Genomic DNA, 25,529 nt, shown 5'->3' with positions numbered 1-25,529 from the left:
CTTCCATGTCCTGGCTATTATAAACAGTGCTGCAGTGAAATTGGGGTGCACGTGTCTCTTTCAATTCTGGTTTCCTCAGTGTGTATGCCCAGAAGTGGGATTGCTGTGTCATATATGCGGAGTACATCATGAGAAACACTGGACTGGAAGAAACACAAGCTGGAATCAAGATTGCTGGGAGAAATATCAATAACCTCAGATATGCAGATGACACCACTCTTATGGCAGAAAGTGAAGAGGAACTAAAAAGCCTCTTGAAGAAAGTGAAAGAGGAGAGTGAAAAAGTTGGCTTAAAGCTCAACATTCAGAAAACGAAGATCATGGCATTTGGTCCCATCACTTCATGGGAAATAGATGGGGAAACAGTGGAAACAGTGTCAGACTTTATTTTGGGGGCTCCAAAATCAATGCAGATGGTGACTGCAGCCATGAAATTTTTAAAAGATGCTTACTCCTTGGAAGAACAGTTATGACCAACCTAGATAGCATATTCAAAAGCAGAGACATTACGTTGCCGACTAAGGTCCATCTAGTCAAGGCTATGGTTTTTCCTGTGGTCATATATGGATATGAGAGTTGGGCTGTGAAGAAGGCTGAGTGCTGAAGAATTGATGCTTTTGAACTGTGGTGTTGGAGAAGACTCTTGAGAGTCCCTTGGACTGCGAGGAGATCCGACCAGTCTATTGTGAAGGAGATCGGCCCTGGGATTTCTTTGGAAGAAATGACGCTAAAGCCGAAACTCCAGTACTTTGGCCACCTCATGCGAAGAGCTGACTCATTGGAAAAGACTCTGATGCTGGGAGGGATTGGGGCAGGAGGAGAAGGGGACGACAGAGGATGAGATGGCTGGATGGCATCACTGACTAGATGGACGTGATTTTGAGTGAACTCCGGGAGTTGGTGATGGACAGGGAGGCCTGGCGTGCTGTAATTCATGGGGTCGCAAAGAGTCGGAGACGACTGAGCGACTGAACCGAGCTGTACTGAAAGCAGTTCTATTTCCAGTTTTTTTAAGGAATCTCCTCGCTGTTTTCCATAGTGGCTGTACTAGTTTGCATTCCCACCAACAGTGTAAGAGTTTTACCTTTTCTCCACACCCTCTCCAGCATTTATTGCTTGTAGACTTTTGGATCACAGCCATTCTGTGACTGGCACGAAAATTTATTTATTTTAATTGGAGGCTACTTACTTTACAATACTTTTAACTAAGTAACCTTTACCCTTGACTTACTTCTTGCTATGAACTTCCTTATCAATGAAATTCTTTTTTTTCTACTCTAAAAGTTGGTCAGTTCCACTTGCTATCCATTCTTACCTTTATCCATGATTAATGGACATGATACTTAATTATAATTAACTTTAAAATTGTTGGCTCATGTATATCATAGGTTAGGTTTCATCTGCTCATATATCTAGCATCACTGTTTCAGTTTTCTCATGAGTGTAATAGGGATTTAATTGTGATCCTAGGAGAGATGTAAAACCAAAGTGAAATAAAAAACTCAGCACAGTGCTATTATTGCTATCTTTGATGTGTTGAATGAATGAAACTTACCTCTACCCAATTACTATAGCTTGTAAATTTATGCTTAATATCACTTCGGGTTTCCCTTTTACTGGTAAAAAGTCTGCCTTCAATGTAGGAGGCCTGGGTTCGATCCCTGGGTTGGAAAGATCCCATGGAGAAGGAAAAGGCTACCTACTCCAGTATTTTGGCCTGGAGAACTTTAAGTACTGTATAGTTAATAGGGTCACAAAGAGTCAGACACGACTGAGCAACTTTCACTTTCGATATCACATCCATCATAATGGTACACATGTATAACTATTTTGGTTATGGTTAAATATCTGTGAATTAGAAAGACAGCTATCCAAAGAAGTTGTATATGCAGTGATGGTGTCTTTTTAAATGTACAGCAGGATTGTTCATTTTACTCCTGTATATAATATATAGGGAAATTGACATATGGGCTTTATGGAAATCCCTTTGGGAGCTGTTAAAAAAAAAAAAAAAAAGTCTGTCAGCTGGCAGACTGCCAAGGAAGAAAGACAACGCAGTGAAACCAGTCAAAATAATGCTTCTTTTGGCATTGCAATCACAGATTCTTGATAATGAGTCTAGCTACTTTTCTTGATGATGTGCTGGTCTTGGAGCAATCTGAAATTTTATTCAGAAGAACTTAGAAGTTGTATTTCTCATAATTAGCAGGTGCTGAATGGCTAGAATCTTTGAAAAATCAAGGTAAACTTGGTGGGTAAACATTGGAATGTGCTATACTTGATGCATTAGTCTTATACTAATCTAGCCAACTTTTGAATCTGCAAATGAGTTATATATATATATACACACACGCACACATATATATATATATATATATATAATCAAGGAGATTGCTCTTAATTGAGTTTTTAATCAAAATGATCAGAATGTTTAGAAATATGTTTATGAATATTGGTTAACCAAGAGAAAGATTTTATTCTTTTTCTCTGTGGATTTTTTTGAACAGTTAAATGACTTTTACTGTGTTTATCCTGGAACTTCATTATTGAACACACGTCATGTTATGATGAATCATCTCATGTTGAATCAATTGGATTTTCTTGTACTTTTCCCCTGTACCAGTATGAAGTGGCTGATGAAATCCAGCGTAACAAATTATAAAAGATGAGTCACCTGGGGTTGACAAAAATCAGTATTCAGGCGAATCCCATGGATGGAGGAGGCTGGTGGGCTGCAGTCCATGGAGTCGCTAGGAGTCAGACAGTACTGAACGACTTCACTTTCACTTTTCACTTTCATGCATCGGAGAAGGAAATGGCAACCCACTCCAGTGTTCTTGCCTGGAGAATCCCAGGGATGGGGGAGCCTGGTGGGCTGCTGTCTGTGGGGTCACACAGAGTCAGACATGACTGAAGCGACTTAGCAGCAGTGGTAGAAGGCAGAATGTGTTAAAATGAACATCCTGTAGCCTTAGCTGGTAGAGTGTCTGGAGAGAGGGAGTATCAGGAAGGGAACATAAAGGGTACTCACAGGACATCCGCTAATGAGCGGATCTGACTAAACAGATTATCACATGTAACTTACAGCACTTGGTCAATATGCATTTTCCACAAGTTTGTGGGCAAATCTCTGCATATGGCACCTCACCTGTGAGCAACTGAAACGAAGTTGCATGCTCTACTCCATACTGGAAATGCAAATACTAAAAAGTTGAGCAGGTTTTCCTCTGGATACTAGAACTAGTTGAGAGATGAAGATATATATTCATGTGAATAAGTGTGTCTCTAAAAGGACTCTTGAAAGCACAAACTTTGACTTTTGCATTAGTCTGTTATGTATTCACGTTTTTTAGTATAAAGTTGTTTCAGAGGAGAATCCCTGTGGCCCGGTGACTCTGTCTTTTATTCCGGAGGGTAGGTTAGCTCTCCCTGGACTGAATCATGCTGCCTCTTATCCTGCATCTGACATAGGCTCCTTTCCCTGTCTTTCATTTTTTGAAAGGAAACTGACAACCCATACAAAGCTGAAGAGATCCTTACAATTAACCTTGAAAAGTCTTGGTCAAATATGCTCTTTCTTCTTGTTCCAATTTTATTCACAAATGCAAGGAAAATGGCACATTTTGCTGAGTAAGACCTGTCATGGGTGATGACAGACTTCTTTACAGAAGTTTAGTGTTTGGGCTACTCCTCTTTCTCCCAGTCAAATAATATCTCAAATTCCCTTTCAACCAAGTCTAGAGGATCATGCAAGCATCTCTGTGACAATGAAAAATTGGTCTACGATTTTGAAACATATACAAAATTCGACTAGTTAGCATCACTCTGAAAGCCTTATGCTAGTCTGAGGCACCATGATTTCTTTGCTGAATTATTATAGTAGAATTTCAATTACCACTCTGTTTCTGCCCTGATACCTCTTCACTCTTTTTTTCAGAAGGAAGCTAGAGTTGTACTACTAAAGTGTAAATTAGCTCATCCCACTCTTCTGCCCAAGCCTTGCTATGACTTTCGGTATTTGACAGTCTGTGTATTCTGGCTCACCTGGACCTGCTTCTAGCATCTCTTCCACTTTCCCTCTCATGGGGCTGCACTGGATTTTTCCCTCTTCCTCAAAATGTAGCAGAACTACTCTCAGAGCTTTTACATTTACCAATCCCTCTTCACAATGTGCCTCTATAAGATGTACATAAGCTTTAATCCCTCATTTCCTTTAGGTGTTTAGATTCTCAGTAAAATCCACAATGTGTCTCTATAAGATGTACATAAGCTTTAATCCCTCATTTCCTTTAGGTGTTTAGATTCTCAGTGAAATCTTCCCTGACGACCATAATTAAAATTCTGACCCCCTCCGTGACACCATGTTACACTTCATTGTCTCCTTTGTTGTTGTACTTATCGAAGCTTTTTATAAGTTATTTATTTAATTGCCTGAGGAACCAGAGATCAAATTGCCAACATCTGCTGGATCATCAAAAAAGCAACAGAGTTCCAGAAAAACATCTATTTCTGCTTTATGGACTATGCCAAAGCCTTTGACTGTGTGGATCACAATAAACTGTGAAAAATTCTGAAAGAAATGGGAATACCAGACCACCTGACCTGCCTCTTGAGAAATCTGTACAGGTCAGGAAGCAACAGTTAGAACTGAACAAGGAACAACAGACTGGTTCCAAATAGGAAAAGGAGTACATCAAGGCTGTATATTGTCATGCTGCCTATTTAACTTATATGCAGAGTGCATCATGAGAAATGCTGGGCTGGAAGAAGCAAAAGCTGGAATCAAGATTTCAGGGAGAAATATCAATAACCTCAGATATGCAGATGAAACCACTCTTATAGCAGAAAGTGAAGAAGAACTAAAGAGCCTCTTGATGAAAGTGAAAGTGGAGAGTGAAAAAGTTGGCTTAAAGCTCAACATTCAGAAAACGAAGATCATGGCATCTGATCCCATCACTTCATGGCAAATAGATGGAGAAACAGGGGAAATAGACAGGGAAACAGGGGAAATAGACGGGGAAACAGTGGAAACAGTGGCTGACTTTATTTTGGGGGGCTCCAAAATCACTGCAGATGATGATTGCAGCCATGAAATTAAAAGATGCTTCCTCCTTGGAAGGAAAGTTATGACCAACCTAGATAGTATATTGAAAAGCAGAGATATTATTTTGCCAATAAAGGTCCTTCTAGTTAACGCTATTGTTTTTCTGGTAGTCATATATGGATGTGAGAATTGGACTATAAAGAAAGCTGAGCGCTGAAGAATTGATGGTTTTGAAATGTGGTATTGGAGAAGACTCTTGAGAGTCCCTTGGACTGCAAGGAGATCCAACCAGTCCATCCTAAAGGAGATCAGTCCTGGGTGTTCCTTGGAAGGACTGATGTTGAAGCTGAAACTCCAATACTTTGGCCACCTGATGCGGAGAGCTGACTCATTTGAAAAGACCCTGATGCTGGGAAGGATTGAGGGCCGAAGGAGTAAGTGACAATGGAAGATGAGATGATTGGATGGCATCACTGACACAATGGACATGGGTTTGGGTGATCTCCAGAAGTTGGTGATGGCTAGGGAGGCCTGGCATGCTGTGGTCCATGGGGTCGCAAAGATTCAGACATGAATGAATGACTGAACTGAACTGAACTTTCCTCACTACAATGTAAGTTTTGTGAAGGCAGAAATTTTTTTCTATCCTCCTGGAAGTTACATTACAATCACTTACTAAATCTTGCTTTAAAGACTGAAAAGACATGTGAATTATTCTCATATATATGAAAAGACATATGAATTACTCATGGCCTCTTCCTGAGAAATTGATACAGTTTTACTGGAAAGAATTTGTATGTATAAAAATGTTAATTGTGATTGGATTTTATAACCCCTTGTTCTTATATAGACAGTCACCATTCTCCACAGCTCTGGTGTGCACGTATTTCAATTACCACAGATTAGTTAAATACCAGTCCCTGACAACAGGTTTCAGATTCCAGTTACTAGGATATAATAACTGTAGATAATTACGCAAAGTACAAGCGTGGTCACTATTACCTCAGTCCCACAAACCACTATGTAAATATCATATCTGCATCTTTGTTAGTCCCAATCACAACATTTTTCTCAAAGTCTGTTGGAAATCAGTCATTCCACACGTGTCAATCTGTTCATGCACAGGCACTGAACACATATTTATAATGATTCTTTGACCCCAGGAATAAAGGCATGTGACATTTCACAAAAAAAAAAAAAGTCATTGGAAGAAAACATTGGCTCCAATAAAGGAAAGCATAGGTAAAAGAGGAAAAGTGATATTACTAAAGAGAAACTTGAATCACCATAAAGACTTCTCAGGTGGCACTGGTGGTAACGAATCTGCTTGTCAGTACAGGAGACACCAGAGATGTGAGTTTGATCCCTGGGTTGGGAAGATCCCCAGAAGTAGGAAGTGGCAACCCAGTCCAGTGTTCTCACCTGGAAAATTCCAGGGACGGGGGAGCCGAGTATGCTACAGTCCATGCGGCCGCACAGAGTTGAACATGAGAGAGCACGCATGCACCAAGGGAACTTCGGAAGAAAAGCTGGCCATGGGAATGCTTAGGCAACAGCTGTCTGGGAGTGTCTAGATCACCACCAGTAGAACAGGGTGAGGGCATCACAGAGATATAAAGGAAATTTGTTGTGAAGGAAAGAATGGAGCAAGTGATACTGGCAAAAAAAAAAAAATCACACTAAATGAACACCTGCAGACATTTTATGTCATTGAAAGGACAAAGGATAAAATATTAGCACTAATCAATCTGGAAAGAAATATGACAATTTGCCAGGACAGAATATGCTGGACTTAAGATTCTGTTTCTCTATATATCATAAATTACATGGTGGAAAAATAAGCACTGTCTAAATTACTGTTGATAAGTTATTTACAAAAAAATTAAACACTTTAATTATCAATGTTTCTATTGTTTTAAATCACAGTACATTACATAGATGTTAATTGTATTTTTAAATTTTTCTTATACATTTATAACTGACAGGGAAAAAATATTATGTTGTAACAAAGGATTTTGAAAGTCACAGAACAATTATTAAGATCACAAATTCCATGGTATTTGTTATGGCATTGTACTATTATGCAGGGTGAGAACTGCCTATAACTATTTCACAATTTACAGAGGTTTTTTTTTTGTTATATTAATTGATACAAACTGGTAGAAGCAAACTGGAATGACATCTCACTACATAAATATTAGGGACAAAGTTACAGAACTTAGAACATATAGTCTCTATTGAGCTCATGTTTTTATGCTAGCAGCAACTCACCATGAAATCAGATAATTCAGAAATCCCTTTCAATGTGTAGTTTTCATCTGTAGAACTCTAGGAGTAACCTCTGCACCTTTTTACTCATGAAACTTTAAATAAGTTCACAAATACCCAAGCCATTTCAAACACTTTGATTGATACACTACATATGTTTCCTAAACTGACCTGTACCATTTGCCTGTGAATGCAGATCGAGGGTGGTCTATAGATGGAAATTAAGGAAAATTAAATACATGTTAAGATTTTAACTATTTGAAAGTACTTTGTGCTATGCTTAGTTGCTTAGTCGTGTCTGACTGTTTGCAACCCCATGTACCATAGCCTACCTCTGTCCCTGGGGATTCTTTAGGCAAGAATACTGGAGTGGGTTGGCATGCCCTCCTCCAGAGGATCTTTTGCAACCTGAGGATCAAACCCATGTCTCCCACATTGTATGCAGATTTTTTACCATATGAGCTACCAGGAAAGTCCAAGAATACTGGAGTGGGTAGCCTATCCCTTCTCCAGGGAGTCTTCCTCACCCAGGAGTTGAATTGGAGTCTCCTGCGTTGCAGGCAGATTCTTTACCAGCTGAGCTCCCAGTTAAGCTCTGAAAGTACTTTATACACATAATTTAATTTGATTCTCACCTTTCTTTATGGTCCAACTTTCACATCCACATATGACTACTAGACAAACCGTAGCTTTGACTAGATGAACCTCTGTCAGCAAAGTGATGTGTTTGCTTTTTAATATGCTGTCTAGGTTGCATTGGAGAAGGAAATGGCAACCCACTCCAGTGTTCTTGCCTGGAGAATCCCAGGGACGGGGGAGCCTGGTGGGCTGCCATCTCTGGGGTCGCACAGAGTCGGACACGACTGAAGCGACTTAGCAGCAGCAGCAGCGGGTTGCTCATAGCTTTTCTTCCAAGGAGTAAGCATCTTTTAATTTCTGCAGTGATTCTGGCACCCCCCAAAATAAAATCTCTCACTCTTTTCACGTTTTCCCCGTCTATTTGCCATGAAGGGATGGGACTGGATCTTAGTTTTTTGAATGTTGAGTTCTAAGTCAATTTTTTCACTCTCCTCTTTCAACCCCATCAAGAGGCTCTTTAGTTCCTCTTCACTTTCTGCCATTAGAGTGGTATCATCTAGGAGTAGTCACTGTACAAAGAGTTTGTACAGTGTTCTTCAACTGGGATTTGTCTGAAATTTGTTTTTATGATTATATTGGGATTATGGGGTTTTGATAGGGAGACGATAGGGGTAAAGTACTATAATCGTAACATCATATCAAATGCTATCTCCATGATATCATTGATGATGCCTCCCTGGTCATCAAACCAAGGCCATGATTGCCCCATGCCTCCACTGTGACGTTGCTATGTTCCCTCCTTCCCACACTGTACGCTTCAGAAGGAGGTCACCATGCACAGGCTTTATGTAAAGAGTGAGGAAGTATACATGAGTTCCTTGAAGGCAGAGTTTCAGCAAACATTGTTTGGGATTCTTCAGGGTGGGAAATTTATCTATTCTTCCCCCTGGCAACCACCTTTATTCTCTGTAACTCTGTTTTTATTTTACTTGTTCATTTTTTTTTAAATTTTTTTTTTTAGTTTTTTATTTTTTTAAAATCTTTAATTCTTACATGTGTTCCCAAACATGAACCCCCCTCCCACTTCCCTCCCCATAACATCTCTCTGGGTCATCCCCATGCACCAGCCCCAAACATGCTGTATCCTGCGTCAGACATAGACTGGCGATTCAATTCTTACATGATAGTATACATGTTAGAATGCCATTCTCCCAAATCATCCCACCTTCTCCCTCTCCCTCTGAGTCCAAAAGTCCGTTATTTTTTAGAGTCCATATGGAAGTGAAATCATATGGTGTTTATCTCTCTCTCTGTCCGACTTATTTTGCTATAAGCATAATATCCTCTAGGTCCATCCATGTTGTCACAATTGGCAAGATTCCACTCTTTTTTATGAGTGAGTAATATTCCATGGATTATATATCAGTGTGTGTATATGTATGCACGTACATACATCTTTATCCGCATCTTCATCCACGCATCTGTTAATGAGTACTTAGGTTGCTTCCTTATCTTGACTGTTGAAAGAATGTTACAATAAACAGGGATGCATATATATCTTTGAATTAATACCTTTGTTTTCTTCATATTAATACTTAGGAATGAGACTGCTGGATTGCATGGTAGTTCTAGCTTTCATTTTGAGGAATCCACATAGTGTTTTTCTTCCATCAGCTCTTCCCACTTTATGCCCTCACCTATTGCGAACCAGGGTTTCCTCTTCTCCACATCCTTGTCAGTCCTTGTTATTTGTTCTCTTTTTGATAATAACCATTCTGACAAGTGTGAGATGATATCTCATTGCTGTTTTCATTTACATTTCCCTAATAATTAAAGATGCTGAGCATATTTTCACATGCCTTTTCTTTGAAAAAATGTCTGCTCAGATTCTCAGCCCATGTTTAAAAATTGGACTGTTTGGTGTTTTGATGTTGACTTCTATGAATTCTTTGTGTCTTTTGAATAGTAACCCCTTATCATATATCTTATCTGCAAATATCTTCCCCCATTTAGTTCTTACCTTTTATTTTATTGATAGTTTCCTTCACTGTGCATAAGCTTTTAAGTTTGATACCCTCCCATTTGTTTATCTTTCCTTTTGTTTCCCTTGCCTGAAGAGATATGCCAACACACACACACACACACACACACACACACACACTTGTCAGAGAGTACTGCTTATGTTTTGTTATAGTTTCAGGTCTTTGATTTAAGTCTTTAATACATTTCAAATTACTTTTGTGTATGGTGCGAAACATAGTCCAGTTTTGTATGTGAATATTTAGCTTTTCCAATACCATTCATTGAAGGGCTGTCTTTTCCACATTGCATATTCTTGCCTTCTTTTTCATACACTAATTGCCCATTTAGGTGTGGATTCCTTTCTGGGTTCTCTAGTATGCTCCATTGATCCATGTGTCCATTTTTTGTGCCCATACCATACTGTTTTGATGACTATAGCTTTTTAGTAGTATAGCTTGAAACCAGGGAGTATGATACCTCCAGCTTTGATCTTTCTCAAGATAGTTTTGGCTACTCAGAACCTTTAGTGTCTTCTTACAAATTTAGAATTATTATAGTTCTGTGAAAACTTCCACTGATATTTTGATAAGGATTGTACAGAATCTGGAGATTATCTTGGGAAGCATGTTCATTTTAACAATATTAACACTTCTAATTCATTAACACAGTATGTATTTCCATATCTTTATGTCAGTAATGTCCTATATTTATCCAAGTAGAGGTCTTTTATCTTCTTAGTTAAATTTATTCCTAGGTATTTTGTTATCTTTTATGTGATTGTAAATGGGATTGTTTTCTTAATTTCTCTTTCTGATAGTTCTTTGTTACTGTATAGAAATGTAACAAATTTCTCTATGATTTTCTATCATGCAACTTTACTGAATTCATTAATAAATTCTATAGTTTTTTGTTGGTGCCTTTAGGGTTTTCTATCCATGGAATCATATCATCTGCAGTGATAATTTTACTTCTTTCTTTTCAATTTGGATTCCTTTTATTTATTTTTCTTCTCGTTGCCGTGCCTAGGACTTCCAATACTATATTGAATAAAAATGGTAAAGTTGAGTATCCTTGTCTTCTTCCTTGAAGGAAATGCTTTTAGCTTTTCACAATTGAGTGTGATATTAACTGTAGGACTGTTATATATTGCATTTCTTTTGTTGAGGTATGTTCCCCAACTTTGTTGAGAGGTTTTTATCATAACTGGATATTGTATTATGATCAAAAGCTTTTTGTGCATCTGTTCAGATAATCATATGCTTTGTATTCTTTGGTTTGCTAACGTGGTGTATCATATTAATGTATTTGCAAATATTGATCCATCCTTGCATCCCTGGGAAAAATCTTACTTGATCATGTTGTATGATCCTTTTAATACACTGCTGAATTTAGATTACTAGTATTTTATTGAGCATTTTTGCGTGTCTGTTCATCAATGACCTTGCCTTATAGTTTTTATTTTTGGAATATCTTGTCTGGGAGATAAAATATTGGTTTTGGAAGCAGCACTGGTTTTGGAAACAGTGCATCATTGAATTTCCTCTGACAGTTTTTGAAATGGTTTGAGAATTGTAGGTATAAACTCTTCTTGAAATGTTTGCTGGCATTCACATATGAAGCCATCTGGTCATGGACTTTTGTACGTTGAGAAATGTTCTCTTTGACTTTTAAAAATGTATTTAATCAATTATTTTTAGAAATATATAGATATTTCTTTTATAATTTGAGTTATAATGAAATTTCCCTTTTCCAAATGTGTTGCTTCATTTTTGTGTAGCTTTGGCCATTGGGTGCTCTAACCATTGGCTTTTGTGCCCTTTTGACATCCTTCTTTTTTTTTTTTAGCACTTCTTTATTTTCTGGTATTACAAGATGCTCAAGGTGTATCTTGTATATTTCATGATACTCAGTCATAGAATTAGTTATTTCTCCATGCCCTAGGCCTAGTTCCCTTTTTTGAGAAGAGTATTAGATACCAATATTTGGATGACTGGTGTGATCACTGCTGGTGGAGTTCTGTTGAGCCCAGTTTCTCTCAGTTACAGAACAAGGAGATGTGTGTGTGTGTGTGTGTGTGTGTGTGTATGTGTACACACTAACTTGGATATATACACATATCTAAATCATGCAGTGTGTCGGTGTATCCATCTATATCTATATTAAAGTAAGCAAGAGTTCACACTGATGTATAATCAGTTACCACGTGTATGATTTTAGATTTCTCCCATTGGCTGTTTCTAGGATACCTGGCTCCCACCCTCTGCATTTTGCTTGCTTGATTTTTTAAGTTCATTATCCATGTATAGCATTTTCCAGATTGATAGCCTATAATCCCATTATACTTAGGCCACCTGATGAGAGGAGCCAACTCATTGGAAAAGACCTTGATGCTGGGAAAGATTGAGGGCAGGAAGAAAAAGGAGTGACAGGATGAAATGGGGAGGGCATCACTGACTCAATGGACATGAGTTTGAACAAACTCCAAAAGATACTGAAAGACAGGGAAGCCTGGTGTGTTGCAGTCCTTGGGGTCACACAGAGTAGGATATGACTTAGTGACTGAACAACAACAATAATCTCATTTTTGAGAATTGTCAATTATAATTCAGTGCTTACGTGTGGTTCTCTTTGGCTTTATTCTCAATCTCCACTTATTTTCTAAAAGATTTATATCAAGGACTTTCCCCCTACTCTTTGAGTGAGCTTGTTTCATGTATTTGTGATACAGTTAGATATTTTTGGTTACAGTTCGCATTCTATGCTAGGTCCTCCAAACCTCCTAAAAGACCTTTTTTTTCCTTTTACTTCTCATACATTAATTTTCATTTTTGTCTTGAAAAGTTCTGTGGTTTTTGACAAATGTATAATTGCATGTACCCACTGTATCACAGAAAATTATCTCATTACCTTACACGTGTTCCTTTTCATCCATTCACCTCTCCCTCCTCCTAACACCCCCTAACAAGCAGTGCCTTACTTATTGTCTCTGCAGTTCTGCCTTTTCCATAAAGCTACATATGTGGAATAATAGAGAGTAGCCTTTCAGACTGGCTTCTTCCACTTAGAAATAAGCACTTATTATTTATCTTTGTCTCTGCCTGGTTTGGTACTTGTTAGTTTATTGAAGGTGAATAGCCTTCTGTTGTATGGGTGTGTGCCACAGTTTGTATATCTATTCACTTGTTGAAGAAAATCCCTATTGATTCCACTTTTTGGAGATTATGGATAAAGTTTACATAAACATAGGTATATAGATTTCTGCCTGCAAATAGATTTTCACATATATTAGGTAAATACTTAGAAGTAGGATTGCTGGCCCACATGGCAAACTATGTGTACTTTTTGAACAGTCTGCCCGACAAGCATACATACAAGGGTTCCATTTGCTCTATATATTTTTCAGCAAATTGTAGTATCACTTTTTAATTTTCACTTGTTATTATAGATGTATAGTAGTATCACACTGCGGTTTTCATTTGCATTTCTCTAATAAAATATGATGCTGAGAAAAATTTTTATGCTTATTTTACATCTGTATATCTTCTTGAGTGATGTGTCTATATAGATCTTTTGAACATTTTATAATTGGGTTATTTGTTTTCTTATTGTTTTTAAGTTTTTGTTTACTTTGAATATATATTTTTAGCAAATATTTTTTTTTTTAGGTTACCATTGTTTATTTTTGCTTCTATTTCCTTTGTTTTTTTAAAAATTTTATTTATTTTTTTTATTTTTTAAATTTTAATATCTTTAATTCTTACATGTGTTCCCAAACAGGAACCCCCCTCCCACTTCCCTCCCCATAACATCCCCATGCACCAGCTCCAAGCATGCTGTATCCTGCATCAGACATAGACTGGCGATTCAATTCTTACATGATAATATACATGTTAGAATGTCATTCTCCCAAATCATCCCACCCTCTCCCTCCCTCTGAGTCCAAAAGTCCATTATACACATCTGTGTCTCTTTCCCTGTCTTGCATACAGGGTCGTCATTGCCATCTTCCTAAATTCCATATATATGTGTTAGTATACTGTATTGGTGTTTTTCTTTCTGGCTTACTTCACTCTGTATAATCGGCTCCGGTTTCATCCATCTCATCAGAACTGATTCAAATGAATTCTTTTTTATGGCTGAGTAATACTCCGTTGTGTATATGTACCACAGCTTTCTTATCCATTCATCTGCTGATGGACATCTAGGTTGTTTCCATGTCCTAGCTATTATAAACAGTGCTGCGATGAACATTGGGGTACATGTGTCTCTTTCAATTCTGGTTTCCTCGGTGTGTATGCCCAGCAGTGGGATTGCTGGGTCATAAGGTAGTTCTATTTGCAATTTTTTAAGGAATCTCCACACTGGTCTCCATAGTGGCTGTACTAGTTTGCATTCCCACCAATAGTGTAGGAGGGTTCCCTTTTCTCCACACCCTCTCCAGCATTTATTGCTTGCAGATTTTTGGATCGCAGCCATTCTGACTGGTGTGAAGTGGTACCTCATTGTGGTTTTGATTTGCATTTCTCTAATAATGAGTGATGTTGAGCATCTTTTCATGTGTTTGTTAGCCATCCGTATGTCTTCTTTGGAGAAATGTCTATTTAGTTCTTTGGCCCATTTTTTGAATGGGTCGTTTATTTTTCTGGAATTGAGCTGCAGAAGTTGTTTGTATATTTTTGAGATGAGTTGTTTGTCAGTTGCTTCATTTGCTATTATTTTCTCCCATTCAGAAGGCTGTCTTTTCACCTTGCTTATATTTTCCTTTGTTGTGCAGAAGCTTTTAATTTTAATTAGATCCCATTTGTTTATTTTTGCTTTTATTTCCAGAATTCTGGGAGGTGGATCATAGAGGATCCTGCTGTGATTTATGTCTGAGAGTGTTTTGCCTATGTTCTCCTCTAGGAGTTTTATAGTTTCTGGTCTTACATTTAGATCTTTAATCCATTTTGAGTTTATTTTTGTGTGGGGTGTTAGAAAGTGATCTAGTTCCATTCTTTTACAAGTGGTTGACCAGTTTTCCCAGCACCACTTGTTAAAGAGATTGTCTTTACTCCATTGTATATTCTTGCCTCCTTTGTCAAAGATAAGGTGTCCATATGTGTGTGGATTTATCTCTGGGCTCTCTATTTTGTTCCATTGATCTATATGCCTGTCTTTGTGCCAGTACCATACTGTCTTGATGACTGTGGCTTTGTAGTAGAGCCTGAAGTCAGGCAAGTTGATTCCTCCAGTTCCATTCTTTTTTCTCAAGATTGCTTTGGCTATTTGAGGTTTTTTGTATTTCCATACAAATCTTGAAATTATTTGTTCTAGTTCTGTGAAAAATGTGGCTGGTAGCTTGATAGGGATTGCATTGAATTTGTAAATTGCTTTGGGTAGTATATTCATTTTCACTATATTGATTCTTCCGATCCATGAACATGGTATATTTCTCCATCTATTAGTGTCCTCTTTGATTTCTTTCATCAGTGTTTTATAGTTTTCTATATATAGGTCTTTAGTTTCTTTAGGTAGATATATTCCTAAGTATTTTATTCTTTTCGTTGCAATGGTGAATGGAATTGTTTCCTTAATTTCTTTTTCTACTTTCTCATTATTCGTGTATAGGAATGCAAGGGATTTCTGTGTGTTGATTTTATATCCTGAAACTTTACTATATTCATTGATTAGCTCTAGTAATTTTCTGGTGGAGTCTTTAGGGTTTTCCATGTAGAGGATCATGTCATCTGCAAACAGTGAGAGTTTTACTTCTTCTTTTCCAATTTGGATTCCTTTTATTTCTTTTTCTGCTCTAATTGCTGTGGCCAAAACTTCCAGAACTATGTTGAATAGTAGTGGTGAAAGTGGACACCCTTGTCTTGTTCCTGACTTTAGCGGAAATGGTTTCAATTTTTCACCATTGAGGATAATGTTTGCTGTGGGTTTGTCATAGATAGCTTTTATTATGTTGAGGTATGTTCCTTCTATTCCTGCTTTCTGGAGAGTTTTTATCACAAATGGATGTTGAATTTTGTCAAAGGCCTTCTCTGCATCTATTGAGATAATCATATGGTTTTTATTTTTCAATTTGTTAATGTGGTGAATTACATTGATTGATTTGCGGATATTGAAGAATCCTTGCATCCCTGGGATAAAGCCCACTTGGTCATGGTGTATGATCTTTTTAATGTGTTGTTGGATTCTGATTGCTAGAATTTTGTTGAGGATTTTTGCATCTATGCTCATCAGTGATATTGGCCTGTAGTTTTCTTTTTTTGTGACATCTTTGTCAGGTTTTGGTATTAAGGTGATGGTGGCCTCATAGAATGAGTTTGGAAGTTTACCTTCCTCTGCAATTTTCTGGAAGAGTTTGAGGAGGATAGGTGTTAGCTCTTCTCGAAATTTTTGGTAGAATTCAGCTGTGAAGCCGTCTGGACCTGGACTTGTGTTTGCTGGAAGATTTCTGATTACAGTTTCAATTTCCGTGCTTGTGATGGGTCTGTTAAGATTTTCTATTTCTTCCTGGTTCAGTTTTGGAAAATTGTACTTTTCTAAGAATTTGTCCATTTCTTCCACGTTGTCCATTTTATTGGCATACAATTGCTGATAGTAGTCTCTTATGATCCTTTGTATTTCTGTGTTGTCTGTTGTGATCTCTCCATTTTCATTTCTAATTTTATTGATTTGATTTTTCTCTCTTTGCTTCTTGATGAGTCTGGCTAATGGTTTGTAAATTTTATTTATCCTTTCAAAGAACCAGCTTTTGGCTTTGTTGATTTTTGCTATGGTCTCTTTTGTTTCTTCTGCATTTATTTCTGCCCTAATTTTTAAGATTTCTTTCCTTCTACTAACTCTGGGGTTCTCCAATTCTTCCTTTTCTAGTTGCTTTAGGTGTAGAGTTAGGTTATTTATTTGACTTTTTTCTTGTTTCTTGAGGTATGCCTGTATTGCTACGAACTTTCCTCTTAGTACTGCTTTTATAGTGTCCCACAGGTTTTGGGTTGTTGTGTTTTCATTTTCATTAGTTTCTATGCATATTTTGATTTCTTTTTTGATTTCTTCTGTGATTTGTTGGTTATTCAGAAGTGTGTTGTTCAACCTCCATATGTTGGAATTTTTAATAGTTTTTCTCCTGTAATTGAGATCTAATCTTAATGCATTATGGTCAGAAAAGATGCTTGGAATGATTTCGATTTTTTTGAATTTATCAAGTTTAGATTTATGGCCCAGGATGTGATCTATCCTGGAGAAGGTTCCATGAGCACTTGAAAAAAAGGAGAAATTCATTGTTTTGGGGTGAAATGTCCTATAGATATCAATTAGGTCTAACTGATCTAATGAATCATTTAAAGTTTGCGTTTCTTTGTTAATTTTCTGTTTAATTGATCTGTCCATAGGTGTGAGTGGGGTATTAAAGTCTCCCACTATTATTGTGTTATTGTTGATTTCCCCTTTCATACTTGTTAGCATTTGTCTTACATATTGCGGTGCTCCTATATTGGGTGCATATATATTTATAATTGTTATATCTTCTTCTTGGATTGTTCCTTTGATCATTATGTAGTGGCCTTCTTTGTCTCTTTTCACAGCCTTTGTTTTAAAGTCTGTTTTATCGGATATGAGTATTGCCACTCCTGCTTTCTTTTGGTCTCTATTTGCGTGGTATATCTTTTTCCAGCCCTTCACTTTCAGTCTGTATGTGTCCCTTGTTTTGAGGTGGGTCTCTTGTAAGCAGCATATAGAGGGGTCTTGTTTTTGTATCCATTCGGCCAGTCTTTGTCTTTTGGTTGGGGCGTTCAACCCATTTACGTTTAAGGTGATTATTGATAAGTATGATCCCGTTACCATTTACTTTATTGTTTTGGGTTCGGGTTTATACACCCTTTTCATGTTTCCTGTCTAGAGGATATCCTTTAGAATTTGTTGGAGAGCTGGTTTGGTGGTGCTGAATTCTCTCAGCTTTTGCTTGTCTGTAAAGCTTTTGATTTCTCCTTCATATTTGAATGAGATCCTTGCTGGGTACAGTATTCTGGGCTGTAGGTTATTGTCTTTCATCACTTTAAGTATGTCTTGCCATTCCCTCCTGGCCTGAAGAGTTTCTATTGAAAGATCAGCTGTTATCCTAATGGGAATCCCCTTGTGTGTTATTTGTTGTTTTTCCCTTGCTGCTTTTAATATTTGTTCTTTGTGTTTGATCTTTGTTAATTTGATTAATATGTGTCTTGGGGTGTTTCGCCTTGGGTTTATCCTATTTGGAACTCTCTGTGTTTCTTGGACTTGGGTGATTATTTCCTTCCCCATTTTAGGGAAGTTTTCAACTATTATCTCCTCAAGGATTTTCTCATGATCTTTCTTTCTGTCTTCTTCTTCTGGGACTCCTATAATTCGAATGTTGGAGCGTTTCATATTGTCCTGGAGGTCTCTGAGATTGTCCTCGTTTCTTTTAATTCGTTTTTCTTGTTTCCTCTCTGATTCATTTATTTCTACCATTCTATCTTCTATTTCACTAATCCTATCTTCTGCTTCCGTTATTCTACTATTTGTTGCCTCCAGAGTGTTTCTGATCTCATTTATTGCCTTATTCATTATATTTTGACTCTTTTTTATTTCTTCTAGGTCCTTGTTAAACCTTTCTTGCATCTTCTCAATCCTTGTCTCTAGGCTATTTATCTGTGTTTCCATTTTGATTTCAAGATTTTGGATCATTTTCACTATCAATATTCGGAATTCCTTCTCCGGTAGATTCCCTACTTCTTCCTCTTTTGTTTGGTTTGGTGGGCAACTCTCCTGTTCCTTTACCTGCTGAGTATTCCTCTGTCTCTTCATCTTGGTTATATTGCTGCGTTTGGGGTGTCCTTTTTATATTCTGATAATTTGTGGAGTTCTCTTTATTATGGAGCTTCCTCACTTTGGGTGGGGTTCTATCAGTGGCTTGTCAAGGTTTCCTGGTTAGGGAGGCTTGTGTTGGAGTTTTGGTGGGTGGAGCTGGGTTTCTTCTCTCTGGAGTGCAGTGGAGTGACCAGTAATGGGTTATGAGACATCAAAGGTTTTGGGATAATTTTGAGCTGCCTGTATATTGAAGCTCAGGGGAGTGTTCCTGTGTTGCTGGAGAATTTGTGTGGTATGTCTTGTTTTGGAACTTGTTGGCCCTTGGGTGGAGCTTGGTTTCAGTGTAGGTATGAAGGCATTTGATGAGCTCCTATTGCTTAATGTTCCCTGAATTCAAGAGTTCTCTAATGTTTTCAGGCTTTGGATTTAAGCTTCCTGCTTCTGGTTTTCAGTTTTATTTTTACAGTAGCCTCTAGACTTCTCCATCTATACAGCACCGATGATAAAACATCTAGGTTAAAGATGAAAAGTTTCTCCACATTGAGGGACACTCAGAGAGGTTCACTGAGGTACAAGGAGAAGAGAAGATGGAGGGGGTAGTTAGAGGTAACTGGAATGAGATGCCATGAGATCAAGAGAGGAGAGAGCAAGCTAGTCAGTAGTCACTGCCTTATGTGCGCTCTATAGTCTGGACCACTCAGAGGTATTTACAGAGTTATACGGGGAAGAGGAGAGGGAGGAAGTAGACAGAGGTGACCAGGAGGATAAGAGAGAGGAATGAGTAGGAGAAAGACAAATCCTGCCAGTAACCAGTTCCTTAGGTGTTCTCTACCGTCTGGAACACACAGAGATTCACAGAGTTGGATAGAGAAGAGATGGGGGAGAAAAGAGACAGAGGCCACCTGGTAGAGAAAAAGGAGAGTCCAGAGGAGGAGAGAGTGGTCAAGCCAGTAATCTCGCTCTCAGGTAAACTTGGGTAGTGAAGTTTGGGTTTTTAAATGTACAAAATTGACAACAAAAACCTAAGAGCAAAGATTAAAAATCTAGAGTAGAGGTTGGATTTTCAAAGATACAATATTAAAGAAAAGCAGAAGGAAAAAGGAAGAAAGAAAAAAAATTATTAAAAAACAAACAAACAAACAGAAGGAAAAAAAAACACACCAACAACCATCCAAAGAGTATATATGGTGTTTGACTTAAAAAAAAAAAAAATAATAGTAATAATAGGTTATAGAAATAAAAATTAGAGGAGAAATAGAAGACTTAACAATTAAAAAAAAGCTAGAAAAAAAAGAAAACAAAAACAAGAAAGCAAAAAGCAAAAAAAAAAAAAAAAGGAATGATTTTAAAAATATTAAAAATATCTGGCCCTTCTCTGATGTTATGGGCCGTGTGGGCTCACTTCCAAGGTGGTTCCCTCTGTTTAACTTCTTCTGTTTGCTGGTTTTTTAGGCTCACTAGTTCAGTCACGCTGTGGGGAGGGGGGATGCTGCAAACAAACAGCACTGTCGTGTGCACACCGCATCTCAGCCCCACTTGACCTGTCCTTTCTCGAGGCGCACAAACCACTCCGGCTCTACGATGCTCAGCCGGGAACCGTCTGGGGCCGGCCCTAGGCTTCGTGCACTTCCCCGGTCCAAGCCGCTCAGGTTCGGCGCTCAGGCAGCCCTCAGAGGCACAGATTCGGCTGGGACTGCGCTTTGTGCCCTTCCCAGGTCCGAGTAGCTCAGGAGTTTGGCGAGCACGATCGCTGCGGCTTGTCACCTTTTCTGCCGCTGCCGCTCAGCTCTCTGGGTGGACCGCTGGCGCACCCCGTGAGGCAGACTGTGACTGTCCAGCACCCCCAGAAGTCTTAGCAAAGGAGCCTGCTTGCAGTTAGGTACGTAAAGTCTCTCCGGGGCTGCAATTGCCCCTTTCCAGCCCTTACGGCTCTGGCTGCCTGTCCCCAGCGGGGAATGGTCTGCAGCCGGCTTTTCCCATTCTGTCCTTTGTTCTGTGCTAGGACCTGGCGGTGTCTTATGTTCGAGTTTTTCGCGTGGTAGCTATCCCACATCTGGTTTGCTAGCCCAAGTTAGATCGTTCTGGTTGCGCGTGGGGCGTTCCTGCCCGATTCTTACCAAGCTCTGCAGCCCGCGCCTCCCGCGCGTCCCTGCCCTGCCCCCACTTCCCAATGGCGGATGCAGGCGTCTGTGCTGCTTTTCCACTGGGGGAGCCACTGTTGGGCTTGTAATCTGTTGGTTTTAATTATCCATCTATTTTTCCTTCCTGTTATGTTGCCCTCTGTGTTTCCAAGGCTCGCCACAGACTCAGCAGGGAGAGTGTTTCCTGGTGTTTGGAAACCTCTCTTCTTAAAATTCCCTTCCCGGGACAGGCTTCCCTTCCCGGGACGGAGCTCCCTCCCCACCTCCTTTGTCTCCTTTTTCGTCTTTTATATTTTTCCCTACCTGTTTTTGAAGACAATGGTCTGCTTTTCTGGTTGCCTGATGTCCTCTGCCAGCCTACAGAAGTTGTTTTGTGGAGTTTGCTTGGCATTGAAATGTTTTTTTGAGGAATTTGTGAGGGAGAAAGTGATCTTCCCGTCCTATTCCTCCGCCATCTTTCCCTCTCTCAGCAAATATTTTGTATGTATGTTTAAAATATATTTTTTAGTTTGAAGTTTATATTTTTATCTTTTTTTTTCCTATCCAGTGCTCTCAAATGAGTTCATTTTAAAACGTCTTAATGTAGAAACTAGAAGGGCAAAAATGAAAAAAAATAAAAAGCTTTGGCTCTTGTGATGATATTCTCAACTTACTTCCTCTTAGTCTTTTTTATTCCTTTAAATCTGCAATGATGGCTGCAATAAGTGCCTTAATTTCATTGTTATGCTCTTTAGAATACTTGTATTTATTTGAATTTTACTGGTAAGAATGACGTTCAATATGGTTAAACCTTAAAGATTCACATATACATATATAACTAAATATGATTGGAATGAATATATTATGTTTGGAAAACAATGACTGGAATTTAGGATTTCCAGATTAAAATATCTGATTTTTTATTAATAATTTTTCTATATCAGATCAGTGACTTTTGCTTTTTGAATCCCAGTTTCCTCAGATTCAACTTTACTGGGTTATCTCAAAGTGACTGTCTCATTCCAAAGTATTCTTTACCTTTTCCAGAGGTTAAGCTTTCAATAACTGCAAAGCTGTTGTTCATGTTTCTGGTATGAAAGATGTTGGTATAGAGGGAAGAAAGAGAACAGGTAGATTTAGGAAGACATTATTGTAGTTCTTAAGAATATTGGATATTGTGGGCTTTTTTCCCTAATATTATCTTGACTTATTAAAATGAAATATAACTGTAAACACAATTTAAAAAATAAAATAGTTTTGTTTGCCAGATTACCAAATAATGTCATTTAATAATGTTTATTTTGCATAGCTAGCTTGGATTCCTATTTAACTTGCTCTTTTGTAGGGTGTTTAAATATATCTTGATTTATCTGTGTGGTTTGTGAAATATCTAACCCTAGAATCAGTGAAACCATCTGCTTCATTGATATCCTTATAACTTAGTGGGAATTATTATTAGTAAATAGTTCTTGAGGTTTAACTACATTGTCTCCAGATACATTTTTTCCAATTCTCACGATACCCTTTGTGATGGATATTACCACGTTTTTATAGATAAGGAAACTGAAGATTATAAAGTACAGGTAAATTAATCAAAATTGGCTTTAATTTTTTCTGTTTTTAAATCTATCCATTAATCTCTACACAGTGATATTAATATGGGAGTTATGAGCACCAGTGCCACCTGGGGCAGGCAGATGACTGTAAGTGATTCTGAGTGCGTGAAAGAAAGACAAAAAAGACAACAAAAGCAAAGCATCATGATAAACAGCAGCTGGTAAACAGCCTTAGATCATTCTTGCTCATTTAAAGGTGGGATTTTTTTTTTTTCAAATGCATAAGAATGCTTCCTCTTTCTCTTCCTTCTCATTCTTCTTATAAAAAAATAAACATAAATTCAGACATGTATTTGAAATATTTATATTATACAGTTTGCAACAAATACAAACATTTTCTGACAGTTTGGTGGGCCAGATCACATGCGTTGTCCAGTGGACTGCCACTTTGATCCGCTAATACGTCTATACTGGACTAGTGCCTTTCACATAGCGTGGCTCTGCCATGCTGTGCCTATAGTATTACTGTGCTCATATGTTATCACTTCCTTATAGTATCTATTTTATTTATGGTGGGAATATCCATTTCAAAGGGTATTGGGAGGATTAATCAGGAAAACGCCTCTAGAATTACTATAATTCTGGAGGTATAATTAGACCTCCATTGTGCTCATGTTTTGTCACTTCCTAACAATATGTGTATGGAATAAAATACAAGTAAGAGTGTGAGTTCCTGATCCCCATAACCTGTACTAGCAAGAAAAATAAAAATCACTGAAAATGTCACTTTTAGATGTTAAAAAAGATGTTTAGAAATTAAATTATGTTTGATTTATTTTAACACACTTTCTCAACTTTTCATAAAAGATAAAGAATGAAAAAGGCAATAAAATGAAACTCTTCCTGATTGATGTTTCCTGTCAACAACTGCTAAAAACTAAACTTCAGATGCCTGACATTATACTGAGTATTTCATAGTTACACATGCTGTCTTACAGAGCTCTTGGTACATCTGATCAGTTTTAGTATGTTAGCCCATAAGTACCTTTCAGTTAAGGATGCACATAATATCTCATTTTATTAATGGGGAATTGAGAGCCAAAGAAGTTAAATAACTTCCTGAATTGAATATATATATATATATATATATATATATATATACACACATGGTTTTTCCTGTGGTCATGTATGGATGTGAGAGTTGGACTGTGAAGAAGGTTGAGTGCCAAAGAATTGATGCTTTTGAACTGTGGTGTTGGAGAAGACTCTTGAGAGTCCCTTGGACTACAAGGAGATCCAACCAGTCCATTCTGAAGGAGATTGGTCCTGAGTGTTCTTTGGAAGGACTGATGCTAAAGCTGAAACTCCAGTACTGTGGCCACCTCATGCGGAGAGTTGACTCATTGGAAAAGACTCTGATGCTGCGAGGGATAGTGGGCAGGAGGAGAAGGGGATGACAGAGGATGAGATGGCTGGATGGCATCACCAACTCAATGGACGTGAGTTTGAGTGAACTCCGGTAGATGGTGACGGACAGGGAGGCCTGGCATGCTGCAATTCATGGGTCACAAAGAGTTGGACACGACTGAGCGACTGAACTGAACTGAACTGATATATATATATATACACACACACACACACTTACATACACCAAGTAATTAGGAATTCTAAATTCAACTATTTAAATATTACAGAAGAATTTTAAAATTTTTTACCTGTTTTCAAAAGCAAGATTATGAACAATCAATATCAAAGCAAATTTTAAAGTGTCCAGGTTAGTTCTCCATTTTAATTACAAAGAAGGAAAAATTAGATGATTTGGGAAGATAAGTGTATAAGAATAAACAGAATAATAGTGACCTTAAACTATAGGCGTGTTTGTGCGTGTATGTGTGTGTTGGTGTCACACAAGTCGCAATTAGGATTTCCATTGGACAGCAGATAATTTTCTCTGGCTCAGAAATTCATCTAGCTTTCCTTTCACATTTATCTACTTGATCTTGTAGCTTCTTATTGTTAATGGCCTCATTTATTTTGCCAGGCTGCCTATTCTGAATTAAATTGAAGAAGTAATTTCTACTGAATGATTTCTTTCATTTTCATTTATCAAGCTAACTGGTTTCTGATTTTTTAATTATTGTACTGTGAACTGCCTTTCCATCCAAATCCACATCAAGATTTGAAGAGATTGAAAGCCCTTTAAACCACATTTTAAAAAAAAACAAAAAAACCCTTTGGTCACTTCTTTCCCTGTGGATGCATTTTTTTCTCTGAGTGAAGTACCTCACATTATCAACCTACATCATGTATCCATCAGGAGATATATCTGTGATTTTAACCTAGTAGTGATTAAACAGTCTGAACTGTGTTAAAATTTGGGAAATTAGCATTTATTTCCATTTGTGATTTGACAAGTATGTTAACTTTTGCAAGTCACCTAGTTTTATTTAAATAATATGATTAAAAAAAAACATTGTCTCAAAGCATACTGGCATATTTAATAGTTGAAAAACTGCTTGGATTTTTATTATTAAAGGAAAATCCTAAAATGATAAATGCTGTGTAATAATATATCTCACTAAATAGTCTATATATTACTCTTCCAATACAGTATATTTTAAATAACTTTCATTTCTATAACTGTCAGAACTAAACCACTAATACTAATTTTGTTTTTATGTATAATAACTTCCTATACAGTTGCAATTGAGGAATTCATATGAACTAAATTATGTCAAACTTTAATATATTATTATTTTATTACTATTTTGCATTATTTTATTTATATTGAAACAAGGTCACATTTTTAACATTGCTGTTATGTTTCTTGGTAATCTATAATCTGTTTGTCACATACTCAATATCAAGTAAAATCTGCTTAATACTATAGTTACAATTTAAAAGAATTCATTCTCCTTTATCTTTGTATTCAAAACTCACCTTACCTTTTTAAGCTGCTGAATAGTGAATATAAAGATTTATTGCTTTATTTTTTCTGTTCAGGCCACTTAATTTCTTTTTCCATAAGACTATCAAGTCTGTTCCACTTGTCCCATTTTTTAAAGACCTTGTCCTTTCCTCTTTACCCCTTAAGAAAAAGAAAAATTACTATATCCAACAATCTGTGATCTT

Source organism: Capra hircus, chromosome 7 (assembly GCF_001704415.2).
Source record: "Capra hircus breed San Clemente chromosome 7, ASM170441v1, whole genome shotgun sequence".
Taxonomy (NCBI): domain Eukaryota; kingdom Metazoa; phylum Chordata; class Mammalia; order Artiodactyla; family Bovidae; genus Capra; species Capra hircus.
Note: the sequence above shows the minus strand (reverse complement) of the source record.